General features: G+C 39.8%; 1 protein-coding gene and 1 pseudogene across 16 annotated transcripts in view; both read left to right on the top strand.

Moving 5' to 3' along the window:
* IQCH (IQ motif containing H) overlaps window positions 1–17,401 on the top strand; it is a 301,965-nt gene that overhangs the window by 69,637 nt on the left and 214,927 nt on the right. The window lies entirely within an intron of this gene.
* LOC119530904 overlaps window positions 843–17,401 on the top strand; it is a 43,889-nt pseudogene continuing 27,330 nt past the window's right edge.

Raw genomic sequence — 17,401 nt, 5'->3', positions numbered from 1 at the left:
TTGGGCCAAAAGTGATCAGACCAAGGGAAAGGATAAAAAGAAATATTATCGTTATGTTTGGACAAGAGAAAGCATTTTGCTGCCTGATGTATTCTGGCCAAAATACAGGGCAGATGAGGAATGGCTTTGTGCTGACCTCGTGCATTATGTTAATAAAAAGAAACCTTCTTCCAAGGAAAAATCTGACTATGCCATGTGCAGGCTGCAGGGAAAAAAGACCAGTTTTTATACCATGAAAGTTAAGAACCCAGATTCAGAGACTGAATCTTTAGAAATGAAAACCTGGAATCCTTTGTTAAGCTTTCCCCTGCCTTATGCTTCCCCTCCCCCACTGGGGCAGGAAACCTTAAGCCCTAAAGATTCAATGGAACCAGGCCACACCCCTGGGAAATGGGAGGGGCAGTTGGAAAGCCAATCGGTGCCAACTGCTCCACCAGTTACAACCCACCCACAGGTTAAGAAAAGAACTGGAACAGTGTAAGAAAAATATCTGGAACTTTCTGTTTCCAGAGGCTTCTGAGGAGAGGAGGGTGAGAGCATATAAACCTGCTAAGTTTCTGTACCCTCTCAGAGAAGTACCTATTAGATCAGGAGAAATTGGTTATGTAAATGTTCCATTGACAAGTACAGAAGTAAAGAACTTGAAGAGGGAAATAAAATCATTAATGGAAGATGCAGTAAGGCTAGCCGAACAATTAGATCGATTCTTAGGCCCCAGTTTATATACCTGGTCCAAACTTATGTCCATACTAAATATCCTCTTTACAGGAGAGGAAAGGGGAATAGTGAGGAGGGGGGCTATGAGAGAATGGGAGAGGTAGCACCTGCCCGGACAAGGGGTGATGGCAGCAGAGCAGAAGTTCCCCAGTGTGAACCCCAATTGGGATAATAATGATCAGGGGGCTAGAACACACATGGAAGATCTTAGAGAACTATTTATATTGGAAATAAAATTGGCTGTATCCAAATCCCAGAACCTAAGTAAGGCCTTTGAGGTAAATCAGGAAAAAGATGAGACCCCCTCAGCTTACATGCAAAGGTTGAGGGACCAGGTGAAGAAATACTCAGGAATGGACCCCGATAATCCTGTGGCCCAGAGAATGCTAAAGGTCAGCTATGTAAAGGGATCTTGGCCTAATATTCAGAAAAAGATCTGGAAAATGGATGGATGGCTGAATAAGCCATTGGAGGAATTATTAAAAGAGTCTCAGAAAGTGTTTGTGAAGATAGATGAGGAAACTGAAATTAAGATTAAGCTACTTGCCTAAAGTTATGCAGTAAGTAGAGGGGGGCAGGATTCAAATTAATTATGAAATCTATTTGTCAAATCCCTTCAAATTGAGTTCTTATAAACTAATCCTTAAGTATTAAGGAATATGAGCCATCATTAGATATTGTTAGTGTTTCTATTTTGAAACAAAAAAAAAATCCTTACTACCTTAAATTTTAATTGAGAGAAGACAATTGTATAAAAATGTAGCTTATGAGGGGTGACAATGGGATTGGGAAAGCCATAAGGACCATACTCCACTTTGTCTAGTTTATGGATGGATGAGTAGAAAAATAGGGGAAGGAAACAAACAAACAAACAGACAAAGGTACCCACTGTTCTTTTTTACTTCAATTGCTCTTTTTCACTTTAATTATTATTCTTGTTATTTTTGTGTGTGTGCTAATGAAGGTGTCAGGGATTGATTTAGGTGATGAATGTACAATTATGTAATGGTACTGTGAACAATCGAATGTACGATTTGTTTTGTATGACTGCGTGGTATGTGAATATATCTCAATAAAATGAAGATAAAAAAATTTTAATTGAGAAATATACTAAGATTATATGTGGTATAAGAAAGTTATCTATTTGAAATTACTTAGCTGATTACATTGGGATTTTCTCTATCTTGTGCAAGCAAAATAAAAAATAAATTGTATGCTGTGATGGACATAAGACCACAATTATTATCTATAACTCTTGATTTCATAATTTGCCTTCATCAAAACAGCCTCATTTTTTCCAGTTGACTTTGTTATATATAAAACTGAACACATAAAAATTATACTACATTCTTATAAAAATTTGTGTTTACTTTACATATCAGCATTCTATTTAAGATTGTATTTAGAAAAAAGATTCTACTCCAGGAAAAGAAATTTCAAAATTTTTGGCACAGATTATTACCTCTCCCATTGGTATTTGCTTTTTAACAAGAGCAAATCTTCTATGTAATTAAACCAAAGAAGCCAAGCTCTCTTAAGGGATTTCAAGCATGAGTGGACAAGAAGAAGAGGATTTGGGGGAATGCAAGAAGAGAGTCTTTGCATTGCCTTGACATCATCCAGGTCAGCGCCTACCTGCTAACAGGCCTAGTTAGTTCTGCTCCCTTATATGATTCAGTACCTGTTCACTTTGTCACTTGAATTTTGTTTTATGCATTTTAAAAAATGTCATTCTGAAAACAGGTCTCTAGTTTTCACCAGACTACCAAAAGTGTCCAAAGTTCTCCCTTTATGCACCCCCCCCCCAAAAAAAGTTAGAACTCTCTGTGATAAAATATCTTTTCTTGTACACAAATATACAGTGTGGGGAAAAATATGTATCAGGACAGAGAAGTACCCTAAAAACCCTCCTGTATTCTTTTTGGAGGAAATAGTTACTTCTCTTAATTGGTGGGGTAGAAAACCTACCAAAAAGTGGAGAAGATCTAAACTGCTGCCCAGGATTTTCATAGGAGTTGAATCTCCATGAGTAAAAATATAAAGGTAATGCTTTTGCCTCAATACTGTTGCTTTTTTATTGCAAGGAGGAAAGTGAAGCAGCTACAAAATGGTAATGCTTGCAACATTGTATTAAGTGTTTTGTTTAAAATGAAGTAAAAGAAAAATACTGTAGCAGATAGCACAATATCATTAGCCACAAGAGAAGTGGGTCTAATAGAGTTGTTATCATGGCCCAGGTTAATTACTACTGAGAAGTACCTGAGATGAATAAATACTATTGCTGTGTTCTCCAATATGCTAACCCATTGTACCTTAAACTGTACTTGAATTCAAATGTACATTCCTAGCCTTTTGAAACTTCTTTGTTAAAATAGAATTAAATGACTTACCCTACACTTTCTTTAAAAGCACAGCCTCTGAATCAGAATGTGTAAACCCACAAGAATATCCCTCTTATTAGACTGTAAAGTTGGGGCAACTTGCCCCCCAAATACAAACTCATAGAATCTTTTGATTTCTATTTCTGTCTTCAATGATAGCCTAAATAAATCTGTTCATGATTGGCAAGTACAAGGTCTGAGAGCAGCCACAAACACTGTAGTGGAAAGAGCTATCCATAGACAGAGGAGTTAGGTTTCAATTCTGCCTTTGCCTCTGCTATAACCAAGTTATCTTAGTTGTGTTACTTAGTCTCATTATTTTCAATAAATATTGAAATTTCTCATTTGTATACCGAAGAGATGCATTGCCTTGCCCAGAGTCATGGCCAGGGCCAGAGTCTTGATTGTCACCAGATTAATGCTTTTTTGGTTCCTTGAGGAACTACCAACCTTTCAGGAGAGACAAAATAGTGATCAGTGTGACTGAGGGATGGAGGCAAGTCTTAAGATAGGCCTTAGTGAAACTGATAGACATGGCTAAAGTAGAGGTGGCATGCAATTTAAGCACTAGAAGCAATATAAGCAAAGGCAGAGGTGGAGAATGATGAGAGTAATGGAGGATGGCTTGAGGCTTTGCCTTATCATCTCGATTTTTTTTTAGTTTAATTTTATTGAGATTGTTCACATACCATAGAATTATCCAAAGATCCAAAGTGTACAATCAGTTGCCCATGGTACTGTCATACAGCTGTGCATCCATCACCACAATTATTTTTTTTTCCAATTTTTAGAACATTTTCATTACTCCAGAAAAGAAATAAAAACGAAAAAGAAAACTCAATTCCTCCCCTACCCATAACACCTCCCTCCATTATTGGCTCATAGTATTGGAATAGTACATTTGTTACTGTTGATAGAAGAATGTTAAATACCATTAAATGTTGAACATAGTTTGCAATAGGTATATTTTTCATATATACCCCTCCATTATTGGCTTCTAGTTATAGTGTCATACATTTGTTCTAGTTCATGAAACAGGTTTCTAATATTTGTACAGTTAATCACAGATTGTCTACCACAAGATTCACTGTTTTCTACATTCCCATCTTTTAACCTCCAACTTTCCTTCTGGTGACCTATGTGACTCTGAGCTTCCCCTTTCCACCACATGTACACACCATTCAGCACTGTTAGTTATTCTCACAATAACGTGCTACCGTCACCTCTGTCCATTTCCAAACACTTAGGTTCAACCTAGTTGAACATTCTTCTCATGATAAGCAACTGCTCCCCATTCTTTAGCCTTGTTCTGTATCCTGTTAACTTATATTTCATGTCTATGTGTTTAATATTATAATTAGTTTATATCACTGAGACCGTGCAATATTTGTCATTATGTGTCTGACTTATTTCACCCAATGTAGTGCCCTCAAGGTTTCTTCATTGACTTGTTTTTTTTAAGATGGTTTTGTTGACCCACCATACTTTCTATCCTAAGTAAACAACCGATGGTTCCCTATATAGTTATATATTTATGTATTCACCACCATCACCACTATCTATATAAGGACATCTCTATTTCTTTCACAAAGAAGGAGGAAGAGTCAAAGAAGGTAGAGAGACAAAAGAAAAAGAAAGAAAGAAAAAAAACATGACAGCTAAAAAGCAATGAAAGGAAAGATAGAATTAAACTAAAGTAGAATAAGAGTCAGACAATACCATCAATGCCAAGAGTCCCATACCCCTCCCTTATGTCCCCTCTTAAATGTATTTAGCTTTGGTATATTGCCTTTGTTACATTAAAGGAAGCATAATACAAAGTTTCTGTTAACTGTTGTCTCTAGTTTACATTGATTGTATTTTTCCCCAATACCACCCTATTTTTAACATCCTGCAAGGTTGACATTCATTTGTTCTTTCTCATGCAAAACATATTTGTACGTTTTATCACAGTTGTTGAGCACTCTATGTTTCATTGAGTTATGAAGTCCCAGTCTTTGTCTTTCCTCTTTCCTTCTGGTGTCCTACGTGCCTCTACCCTTTCTCTTTCAGCCATACTCACAGTCATCTTTGTTCAATGTACTTCATTGTGCTCCCATCTCCCAACATTGTGCTCCAGACCTCTCTCTCCTGTCTTTTCCTATCTGTCTGTAGTGCTCCCTTTAGTATTTCCTGTAGCTCAGGTATCTTGTTCACAGACTCTCTCATTGTCTGTTTGTCAGAGAATATTTTAAACTCTCCTTCATATTTGAAGGACAGTTTTGCCAGATATAGGATTCTTGGTTGGTGGTTTTTCTCTTTGAGTATCTTAAATATATCACACCACTTCCTTCTTGCCTCCATGGGTTTCTACTGAGACATCCGCACATAGTCTTACCAAGCTTCCTTTGTATGTGATGGATTGTTTTTCTCTTCCTACTTTCAGGATTCTCTCTTTGTCTTTGACATTTGATAGTCTGATTATTAAGGGTCTTGGCAAAGGTCTATTCATATCTATTCTTTTTGGGGTACACTGCACTTCTTGGATCAATATTTTTCTGTCTTTCATAAGAGATGGGAAATTTTCATTGATTATTTCCTCTATTATTTATTGCTTCTGCCCCTTTTTCCTTCTCTTCTCCTTCTGGGACACCCATGACATGTACATTCATGCATTTCATGTAATCCTTGAATTCCCTGAGACGTTGCTCATGTTTTTCCATTCTTTTCCCTATCTGTTCTTTTGTGTGTAGGATTTCAGGTGTCTTGTTCTGCAGTTCCTAAGTGTTTTCTTCTGCCTCTTGGGATCTGCTGCTGTATGTCTCTATTGTGTTTTTCATCTCTTGTGTTGTGCCTTTCATTTCCATAGATTCTGCCAGTTTTTTCAAACTTTTGATTTCTACCTTATGTTGACCCAGTGTTTTCTTTATAGCCTTCATCTCTCGTTATATCCTCCCTGAACTTATTGATTTGGTTTTTTATTTCATTTAGCATATTTCTTTGAAAATCTTTAATAGATTGTTTCATTAAAGTGAAACAATATCTCAACTGTATCTTGATTGAGGTGTAAGTTTGATCCTTTGACTGGGCCATGTCTTTGTTTTTCCTAGTATAGATTTTAATTTTCTCTTGTCTAGGCATCTGGTTTCCTTGGTTACCCCAGTCATATTTTCCCAGACCAGAACGGGTTCAGGTCTCAGAATGGGGTTATACTCAGGGTGTCTCTTAGAGGAATGACAGACTTTACTGTGAGGTCTCCAGTCGCTGTGCTTTTCCTAACCTGCCCAGCAGGTGGCACCTGTCAGCCTGCTGCTCCCGATTAGTGTAAGGAGATGGGCCACTTCAGTTTTTGTTTTGGCTGTTTTCCCCAGGCTCTTCGGTGCGGTTCTGAAGGGAAAGCTGGGCCCCACCTCCTTACTCTTAGAGAAGATAAACCCCCCTGGGAGTTTTTGCCTGCATTCGAATAGTTGTCTCTCTGACTCTGTTATCTCCTCTCATCTGGGTCAGAGCACTGTGAACTGAAAATGGCTGCGGCTTTCTCTCTTCTGAGCCCCTCAGGTTGAGAGAGAGAAAAAGGGACAGAAAGCCCCCTTTTGGAGGCAGGACACCCCCCAGATTCACTCATCAGCCATGGTCTTCTGGGCTCCCCTTCCTGAGTCAGATGAGTCTTCTGGTTTTTTAAGGTCAGTCACCACTAAAAGCCTCTGCCTGCTTATTGAGGGTTTGTAGCTTGTATTCAGCAGTCCACATTTGTTAATTAAAACCCCAGTTGGAGCTCAGCTGAGCTATATTCGCTTGCTCTGCCCATAGAGTGCTGCTAGTTTCTACCACAGCAAAGTTTTGCAGCTCAGATTGCCATGGGGGAGGGGCTCTCAGCACAGTTCAGCAGTTTTTACTTACAGATTTTATGCTGCGATCTCAGGCATTCCTCCCAATCCAGGTTGGTGTACGATGTGTGGACAGTCACAGTTGTGTCCCAGCAGTTATTCCAAATTATTTACTAGTTGTTCCTAGTTGTTTATTAGTTGATCCAGGGGACTAACTAAATTCCACTCCTCTCTATGCCGCCATCTTGCCCCTCCTCTTGATTTTTTACAAAGGGAGAAACCAAGTGATGTGTTTGGATGCAGCGGGCCAGTTGATGGATGACCTTGAATGGGCAACTGAAATCTAGTTATGTGATCTATCTGGATCATAAAAGGAAGGGCTTAAAGCAGACGGCTTCTGAAATTCAAATTTAGAATTCTCCTGAACTATCTCTGTCCCTAGATGTCCTCATTAGTTATTAAATTTTATTTCCTTTCCCTTTGGCTATAAAGTGATAGTCCTTTTTTTGAAAAACATTATCTCCTGAACTTGTTAGATGTCCTCGTCACTGCCTAATTATAGTTCTGCAGGTGGCACCTCTCCCTGATCATTTACTTACAACTCTCTGTCCCTTTCACGTGAATGGCTCCTGTGTTGTATTAAATAATGTTCTCCAATTTAGACATGTCCTTGGTCTTTATCCGCATTCCTTGGATGTGGACCCACTGTAAATAGGATCTCTTGAAGATGTTATTTTAGTTAAGGTGTGGCCCACCTGAATGATGATGGACTTTAATCTGCATTACTGGAGTCCTTTATAAGCAGAAGAAATTCAGACAGTCAGAGAAAGCCACAGAGAATAACCAGAAGCCAGAATTTAGTGGAACTCAGAAGAAAAAACAGAGGACATAACCATGTGACAGTGGGAATCAGAGATACGAGCCAGGGAACCCAAGGATCGCTGACGAGCCACAATGCTTTCAATCCCAGGAGGAAGCAAGCCTTCTAGTCAACAACTTGATTTGGACTTCTGGCCTCTGGAACTGTGAGCCAACAAATTCCTATTGTTAAGCCAACCTGATGTGTGGTATTTGTCATAGCAGCCTGGAAAACTAAGACAGCCTCACGGAACCGACCAGTGAACTGGATAGCTGGAATTTCCTCTAAACCCCCTTTCTTTCTATCCTAATGCTGAGTACCCTAATACTGCTACCCAGTACACTACCTGTGACTCATCCCTAAGCTCTACCACATACTCCTCCCTCCATATCAATCAAAAGGAGGACTCGTTGGGACAAGAGTAGTGGTGGCAAGAGAGAAGGGTAGCAAATTGGAGTGATTGGCTCTCCCCTCAGAAACACCTTCTGCCTTCTACATCCCCATTGCCAACCCCTTAGCTTCAGTTCTAGACAGTATAAGTTCCCTCCCCCAATCTCATCCTTTCACGACTTCCCTGTGGTCTCATTTGCTCATGCAAAGGAATACCCAGGAGACTATTTTAATCCACGCGTTCCCGGAAATATGGTTTTTTTTACTCCAAACTATCATCTGTTTGTACAAAATTAAAAATAAAGGAACAAGTTGGTATTCATGGGATAGTCTTTTAATTTCCTGACTGATACCTGGTTTTGCAAGAAGTAAAAGCCCTTCAAAAACTTACAAAATATTCCTTTTTAGAACAGGAATCACAAAATTATGTCTGCTGGGAACAGGCTGGTAATAAAAGACTGAAATGAACGTAGGTAAAGTCTACATCAGCATTACCAGAGTACTAAATTGGAGAGGCAAACCCTACATACAGGAGGCAGCCACCTCAGCTTTAACTCTTTGTGGCTGGATTTTCCAAAGAAGCTGAAATTTCATATTCATGTTTTTGTGTGAAATCCTCTGATTTTTAAATGTTTGCCCAAATAATTTAAAACACTTTGGGCAGTTCAAAGAAAGTAGTATCTAGACTATACTTGATTTGCAGGCCAGCAGTTTGCAACCCCTGCCTTAGAAACATGAGGAGGTATGGTTTTAAGGTAAGATAATAGTGTTATAATGTAGGGAGTTGGCTGACAGCTTAGAGACCCCTAGAGTGCTATTACTTTAGTGCAGCCCCAGGTTTGACCCTCAACTTCATAGAATGAGAAATTTTATTTTTTTAATTTATTTTTATTTTTTTTCATTGTAGAATATAACATATACCAAGTGCAATTTAAGAAGTAGTTAGCAAATTTCAAAGAGTATTATGGGTTACATTTCCACAGTTTCAGTTATTTCCTTATTGTGAAATATATGCAAAAAGGTGATAACTTTGCAATTACAACTTAACAAGCAGCTGTATAGCAAATTTTGAAGAATGTTATGGGTTATAGGTCCACTATTTCAGTTCTTTCTTTCTAGCTATTCTAATACCCTAGCAAATAAGGAAAAGAAAATTACATAGAGATTCAGTATTTATAATCCTTTGTTAAATTCTATCTTGTCTGTTGCCAGCCCTTCCTGTAGTTTAATCACTTTCCCGATCTTCAGGGATGTCTAGGTAGTGACCACTAACTTGTTCATGTTTAAAAGGGGTATTGACATTATGGGAAAAGGGGACACAACTGGTTGATGTTCTTGAAGAAGCTGTTGCCTCTGAGTTTTGGGACTTAGCTGGCATAGGAGCTCTCTGGAGGATTTAAGTTTCTGAAGAATAAACTTAGTGAGTGAAACTTTTATAGAGAGTCTCAGGTAGGGACCCAGGTATTCTTTAGGGTTTTCAGGACTACTGTTGACTTGGGCTTATCATACTGTGGCCATTTGGGATATCTAGCTGGGGTTTGCATGGACGTAACATCCATAACAGCCTCTTGAATCTATTTGAATTTTCTTAGCCACTGAAACCTTATTTTGTTGCCTTTCTTTTGTTGGCATTCTCAACCCCTCGATGCCAGGGTCATGTTCATTTCTGGAATCTGTGTCCTACATTGCCCATAAGACTCACTCACTTGGGGGCTCCTGTCCCACTTTAGGGGGAGGGTGATGAATTTATTTGCAGAGTTCGGCTTAGAGAAAGTCCACATTAGAGCAACAAAAGAGGTTCTTTGGAGGTGACTCCTAGGCATAATTATAGGTGGGCTTAGCCTCCCCTTTGCAACCATAAGTTTCACAAGAGCAAGCCTTAAGGTCAAGGGCTTGACTTATAAAGTAGGGGGTTCTTAAGTTCACATAGCATATGTTCTGTCCATGATAATCAATCAGTATCTCACATTATCATCACTTGGTTGTACAGTCCTCATCACTCTCCATTTTAAACAATTCTCATGACCCAAAACACTCCATAGCTCTTTTCAGCCCTTAATTATTTGTCCCTAGTATTTCTGTGGTACTAGTATGGTATTCCTATTGATTATAGTCCCTAGTATGCAACAGATAGATTTTTCCCATATACCACTCTGTTGTCAACTCTCTGTACAAGTGTCATACCTTAGAAGTATATCATGCAAGCACCTATGTATATTTTTAGTGCTGATCTGTGGGATACATCCCTTTAAACAACCCCTTTCAATCTGTTCACCTTCAATGCAGCTCTGGTACTGATAATCCATTAACAAACAATCATCACCCCTATCTATTCCCATTCCTTTAAATTCACCCTCATTAACATATCTGAACATATTAGGTTATCATTCCCCCTTTACTAGCTTCTGTCTGTCTCTAGGTCCCCAATATTCTACATTATAATACATTGATATACATTGTTCAGGGAGTTCATAGTAGTGATAACATACAATATTTCTTTTGTGTCTGACTTACTTCATTCAGTGTTATATCTTCAAGGTTCATCCATGTTGCCGTATGTTTCAGGACCTTGTTTCTTCTTACTGCTGCATGGTATTCCATTGTATGTATATACCACATTTTGTTTATCCACTCATCTATTGAAGGACACTTGGATTGTTTCCATCTCTTGGCAATTGTGAACAATGCTGCTATGAGCATCAGTGTACAAATGTCTGTTCGTGTCACTGCTTTCAGATCTTCTGGTTATATACTGAGAATATATAACCAGATCCGGAATTGCCGGATTGTAGATAATCGATATCTAGTTTTCTGAGGAACCACCAAACTGTCCTCCACAGCAGCTGTACCATTATACATTCCCACCAGCAATGAATAAGAGTTCCAATTTCTCCACATCCTCTCCAGCATTTGTATTTTCATGTTTGTTTAATGGCAGTCATTCTTATTGGTGTGAGATGGTACTTCATTGTGGTTTTGATTTGCATTTCCCTAATAGCTAGTGTGCCGGTTTGGATATATTATGTCTCCCAGAAATGCCATAGTCTTTAATGAACTCTTCTGGGGGCAGACTGATTAGTCTGTTGATTAAGGTGGAACCTCTGATTAAATTATTTCCATGGAGGTGTGGACCCTGCCCACTCAAGGTGGGTCTTGATTGGTTCACTGGATTACTTAAGAGAACTCAAGAGCTGACACAGATGCTTGCTGATACTTGGAGATGCATACAGAAGGACATTTGGAGATGCTAAGCTAAGAGTTTGCCCTGGAGAAGCTAAGAGAGGACCCCCTGAAGCTTAGTGAGAAACGTCCTGGAAGAAAGAAGCAAGGACACACAGGAGCTGAGAGAGAGGACCTAAGAGAAACACAGAGACATTTTGGAGAATGCCATTTTGAAATGCAACCCAGGAGCAAAGGAACAGCAGACTCCAGCCACATGCCTTTCCAGCTGACAGAGGTGTTCCAGACACCATCAGCCATTCCTCAGTGAAGCATTAGCAAACCAGAACAGCTTGTGAAGATGAACATTTTTTCATGTGCTTTCTAACCATTTGTATTTCCTCTTTAGAAAAATGCCTTTTCATATCTTTTGCCCATTTTATAATTGGGCTGTTTGTACTATTGTTAAGTTGTAGGATTTCTTTATATATGTGGGATATCAGTCTCGTATCATATATATGGTTTCCAAATATTTTCTTCCATTGAGTTGGTTGCCTCTTCACCTATTTGACAAAGTCTTTTGAGGCACAGAAGGTTTTGATTTTGAGGAGTTCCCATTTATCTATTTTTTCTTTTGTCGCTTGTGCTTTGGGATAATGTCTAAGAAGCGACCTCCTATTACCAGGTCTTGAAGATGTTTCCCTATGTTATCTTTTAACACTTTTATTGTGCTGTCTCTTATATTGAGGTCTTTGATCCACTTTGAATTAATTTTCATATAGGGTGTGAGGTTGGGATCTTCTTTCATTCTTTTGCATATGGACATCCAGTTTTCCCAGCCCCATTTGTTGAAGAGACTGTTCTGTCCCAGTTCAGTGGATTTGGGGACCTTATAAAAAATCAGTTGACCATAGATCTGGGGGTCTCTTTCCAAACTCTCAATTCAATTCCATTGATCAGTATTTCAATGTTTGTGCCAAGGTCATGCTGTTTTGACTGCTGTGGCTTTATAGTAGGTTTCCAAGTCTGGAATTGTTAGTCCTCCCGCTTCATTCTTCCTTTTTAGGATGTTTTTGGCAATCTGAGGCCCCTTTCCCTTCCAAATAAATTTGATAACTAGCTTTTCCAAGTATGCAAAGTAGGTTATTAGAATTTTGATTGGAATTGCATTGAATCTGCAAATCAGTTTGGATAGAATTGGCATCTTAACTACATTTAGCCTTCCTATCCATGAACCTGGAATATCTTTCCATGTCTTTAGGTCCCCTTTGATTTCTTTTTTTTTTTTTTCCTTGTACTCTTGGAGCTTTTATTCCAATGATATAATCTCAGAAGGAAAGAGAGACTCTTAAGTGAAATACATTGAACTCTATGAAAGATTCATTACAGGGTCCTTATTGTCCTAATTTCATCTTAATTAATAAAAGCCTTGTCATGGGTCAGCATGGTCCATTGATCAGCATTTAGGAACTTTGAATCTAGCTCATGTGTCTGTTCCCAGGGTCAAAGCACTGAAGTTATCTCAGATGGAAGAAAATCAGGACAAGACTCAGATGCATTCTGGATTCTCCTAGGAATCAGGGTTCATGGCTCAGATGGGAAGTGGAATATGGCATTTGCACCATGTGGTCATCTAAGACAGATCTCTGAGTGCAACTTCTAGCTCTTCAGGTCATCTGGTAAAGTGGCATCTTCCACATCACCCTAACTTTGCCTGCTTTTTCTACACCCTCGTCAAGTCTGGAAACCTCTCCAAAGCATCTCAAGTTCTCTTTCTTCTGTCTCATCATTGTAGCTAATCAGCAACCCTGGGAGGTGGTCTTTCTTCCTTTCACATATAGGGCAAGTGCACCCCAGGAAGTGGTCACCTGGCAAGGCAGAAATGGATCTAAAGCCTAGGTCTTCTGCTTTTCATCCATGGATCTATTTGTTGGATTAGTGAAAGACCGACATCTCTGTTGAGAATAGAAAAGGCCAGAAGCTATTCTCCATGGCCTCTATAAGAGCAACCTTGATCTCCTCCCACCTTTCCCCCCAACCTCACCCAGCCTTGTTTGGATTCTGCCTCTTTAAAATCACCCTTCCCACTTTGCGCAAAGCAGGTTCTCCCGAGAGTTCAGGGCAATAGGCTTACAGGAGTAATATCTTTTACTTACTGAGCTGTTCAGCAGGCTTGGAAGGGGGAAAAAAAGGATTCAAACACTGAAAAATTAGACCTGAGAGAGAGCACAAAGCAGAAGTAGGAGCAAAGTGGGAGAAGCAAGGATTCTGGTGGGAGTTTGAAAGTCATAGGCTGGAAGGCTGTTCTTTTAGCTCCTCTAGGCCACCAGGATCCTTGTCCTAGCTTGATGGTTGGGAAATAAATACCAGCGCCCCCTGCTCTACATGAGTGTGGTTAGTTTTTTTTTTTGAAATAAATTCAAAGTTATATGAACAGTTGCAAAAACAGTGCTAGCCCCATACACAGAATTCCATCATACCCTGACCCCTCCTCCCCCAGTAGCTCAATCCACCAACTTTAACTTGCTGTCACATTGCTATTTCTTTCCCTCTGTCCCTATCATCCATCATCTATTGCACTGTCGTCTGAACATATGAGAGTTAGCTGCACACATCCTTGAGCATTCACTATAATTCACATATACACTTCCCATGAACAAGAACATTCTTTCATGCAATCCCATTAAGCGTAGCTAAGAAGTACAGTAGATTCAACAATGATAAAAAGCTTACATTCTATATTTCCTTTTCCTTATGTCTCAACTGTGTCCCTTTGAGCCACCTGTCCTCTACCCTCCTGTCCCATCCAAGTTCATCCTTAGTATTCAATTGTCATCTAGTTAGACTGACTTTTTTTTTTTTCAGTTGTGGAAACATATATACAGCCTAAATCTTCCCATTCCACTCCCTCTCTAGCCTTTGATTAGTGGGATTAATCACGTTTAGAAAGCTGTAATGCTCTTTCCCACCATCCATTACTATAAATTTCCCTTCACCTCAAACAGCAACCCTACACTCATTTCTTAACTCCCCATTGCCCCTTCCCCCATTTCTCTTAACCCGATCTCTACTTTTCATCTCTATGGTTATATTCTCTGATAATTTCTTTGTGTTTACTGTGGGGCTTAAAATTAACCTCTTAAATCCATATCAATCTTGTTTTTCTTTGATACCACCTTCACTTCAATAGGACACATAAACTATGTTCCTGTACTCCTTCATTCCCCCACCTTTATATAGTTGTCTAAAATTACATATTTTACATTGAGTTCAAAACCACTGATTTGTCCTTAGAGTTTGTGTATTTTATATCATGTAGGAAGTAGCTAGTGGAATTACAGTTCAAAAATTATTGACTTCTATTTGTATTCCATTGTGGTTGGGGAATGTGCTTTGAGTATATTCAATGTTTTTTTTTTTTTTTTTAATTTCTTGAGGCTTGTTTTATGACCCAGCTTATGGTCCCTTCTCGAGAAAGATCTGTGATCACTAGAGAAAAGTGAGTGTCCTGGTGATTTGGGATGTAAGGTACTATATATGTCTGTTAAAATTCTCTGTATCTCTTTCTCCTTTCCCTGTCTCTCCTCCAGCAGGGCTCCCCTCAGAATCTGAAGTAGGGCAGGTCTTTCATCGGCAAAGTCTCTCAGCATTTGTTTGTCTGTGAAAAATTTAAGCTCTCCCTCAAATTTGAAGGAGAGTTTTGCTGGATAAAGTATTCTTGGTTGGAAATTTTTCTCTCTCAGAGTTTTAAATATGTCATGCCACTGCCTTCTCTCCTCCATGGTTGCTGCTGAGTAGTCACTACTTAATCTTATGTTGCTTCCTTTGCATGTGGTGAATTGCTTTTCTCTTGCTGCTTTCAGAACTTGCTCCTTCTCTTCAGTATTTGACAGTCTGATCAGAATATGTCTTGGAGTGGGTTTATTTAGATTTATTCTATTTGGAATTTGCTGGGCATTTATGCTTTGTGTATTTATATTGTGTAGAAGGTTTGGGAAGTTTTTCCCAACAATTTCTTTGAATACTCTTTCTAGACCTTTACCCTTCTCTTCCCCTTCTGGGACACCAATGAGTCTTAAGTTTGGACGTTTTATTTTATCTGTCGTATCCCTGAGATCCATTTTGATTTTTTTGATTTTTTTCTCTGTTCTTTCTTTTGTTCTTTCATTTTCTGTTCTATGGGCTTCTAAGACACTGAGATGTTGTTCGGCTTCCTCTAGTCTTGTATTGTGAATATCCAGAGTCTTTTTAATTTGGCTAGCAGTTTCTTTTATTTCCATAAGATCTATTTTTTTATTTACTCTTGCTATGTCTTCTTTATGCTCTTCTAGGTCTTCTTTATGTAGCTTATATCCTGGGCCATGGTCTTCTTGATGTCCTTTAAATCCTTTGCCATGTTTTTGTTCCTCAATTGTAGATCTTTGATTAACTTTGCGAGGTATACTGTATCTTCCGATATTTTGGTTTGTGTGTTTGGAGTTGGATTCTCCATATCTTCTGGTTTTATCATATGCATTAAGATTTTCTGTTGTTTTTGGCCTCTTGGCATTTGTTTTGCTTGATAGGGCTCTTTCAAGTTGTAAAGAAAAAGGGATATCGATCTAATTTTTCAGGAGCACAGTTTGGTGACGTACGCTTTCTCTAGCTAACCAGCAGATGGCGTCTGTGAGTCACCTGTATCCCTCGAGTCAGTTCTCAACCTTTTCTCCACTTTGTGTGGGGAAATGATTCTTGTGGGTTCAGTTGGAGAACTCAGTTTGGGTGTGTTGCTGGAGCTGTCCACCCTGAATGTGGGGCGTGTGTACGGGTAGCCAGGGAGGAAGGGCAGTTCTAATGTTCAAATCTCCCAGGATCCCGGAGATTCAAGGCCGCCGCACAAGTCTAAGCCTTCATTTCAGTTCAGCCCCAGCCTCTCACTCTCGCTGATCCATAAACCACCGGACTTGGCGTAGCGTCCCTGGGTTCTCTGAGCGGATCCCCCCTCCCAGCCACGCTCCTCCAGTAGCTCAGCCAAGGGAAGGCTGTGCTACGTCATCAGTGCGTGCCGTCCCACAAGGGAAGCCGCGGGCCACCGGGCCATGTGGCGGCGCACTCCCAGCCAAAAGCAAAAATGGCCGAGCGGGGCATCTCAGCCCCCTCCTCCTTGCACCATTCCTCCTTCCCAGCTCCGGGACAACTGGCGGGGCTTTGGGCTGTGGGCACGGCCCCAGGCAGGAGTTTATATCCAGCCCTCTGGGGGCTAGCTGCTAGCCGCGGGGTTTCTTTCTGCTGCCGGCTCTCCCCTTCATTCCCCTGAACCCAAGGATATCTGCTATGGGCTATCTTCCCTGCCAGACAGCAAGAGGCCAGCCCAGCCCCCTCTTGCTGTGTTTTTCTGCATGGTTCCCACAATTGCTACTGGAGCTGCTCCTTTTTTTTTTTTTTTTTTTAAACAGCCAGCTGGTCTCCATACGCTGAACCTGGCTTCCCCAGCCTGCGGCGCGGCTGTGGGTCTTCCAGCCAGCTTACTCACTCGTTTCAGAATGCCGACTCCCGGTTTCACCAAGTATACGGCCCCTCTGGAGCTAGGAGCCCTCGTCCAGTTGGTGCATCGCTGTAACCGGTATTCTAGGTCACTTTCTGGTTTTTAGCTAGTGTTTTTCACGGAGGCATTTTTTTTTGCTCTGTCTCAGCTAGCCGCCATCTTAGTTCCTCCCCCCTTTGATTTCTTTTAGTAACAATTTGTAATTCTCTATATAGAGGTCTTTACATCCTTGGTTAAATTTATTCCTAGGTACTTGACTTTTTTAATTGCTATTGTGAATGGAATTTTTTTCTTGAGTTGTCTCTTCAGTTAGATCATTTCTAGTGTATAGGAACATTACTAACTTTTGCACATTAATCTTGAATAACACCACTCTACGGAATTTGTTTTTTAGCTCTAGTAGTTCTGTCATCAGTTTCTTAGGATTTTCCAAATACGAGATCATATCATCTGCAAATGATAGTTTTACTTATTCCTTTCCAATTTGGATGCCTTTTAATTATTTGTTTTGGCAATTGCTCTGGCTAGAACTTCTAGCACAATGTTGAATAACAGTGGTGACTGT

Source organism: Choloepus didactylus, chromosome 4 (genome assembly GCF_015220235.1).
Source record: "Choloepus didactylus isolate mChoDid1 chromosome 4, mChoDid1.pri, whole genome shotgun sequence".
Taxonomy (NCBI): Eukaryota; Metazoa; Chordata; class Mammalia; order Pilosa; family Megalonychidae; genus Choloepus; species Choloepus didactylus.
This window is presented reverse-complemented; position numbering and strand designations above follow the sequence as displayed.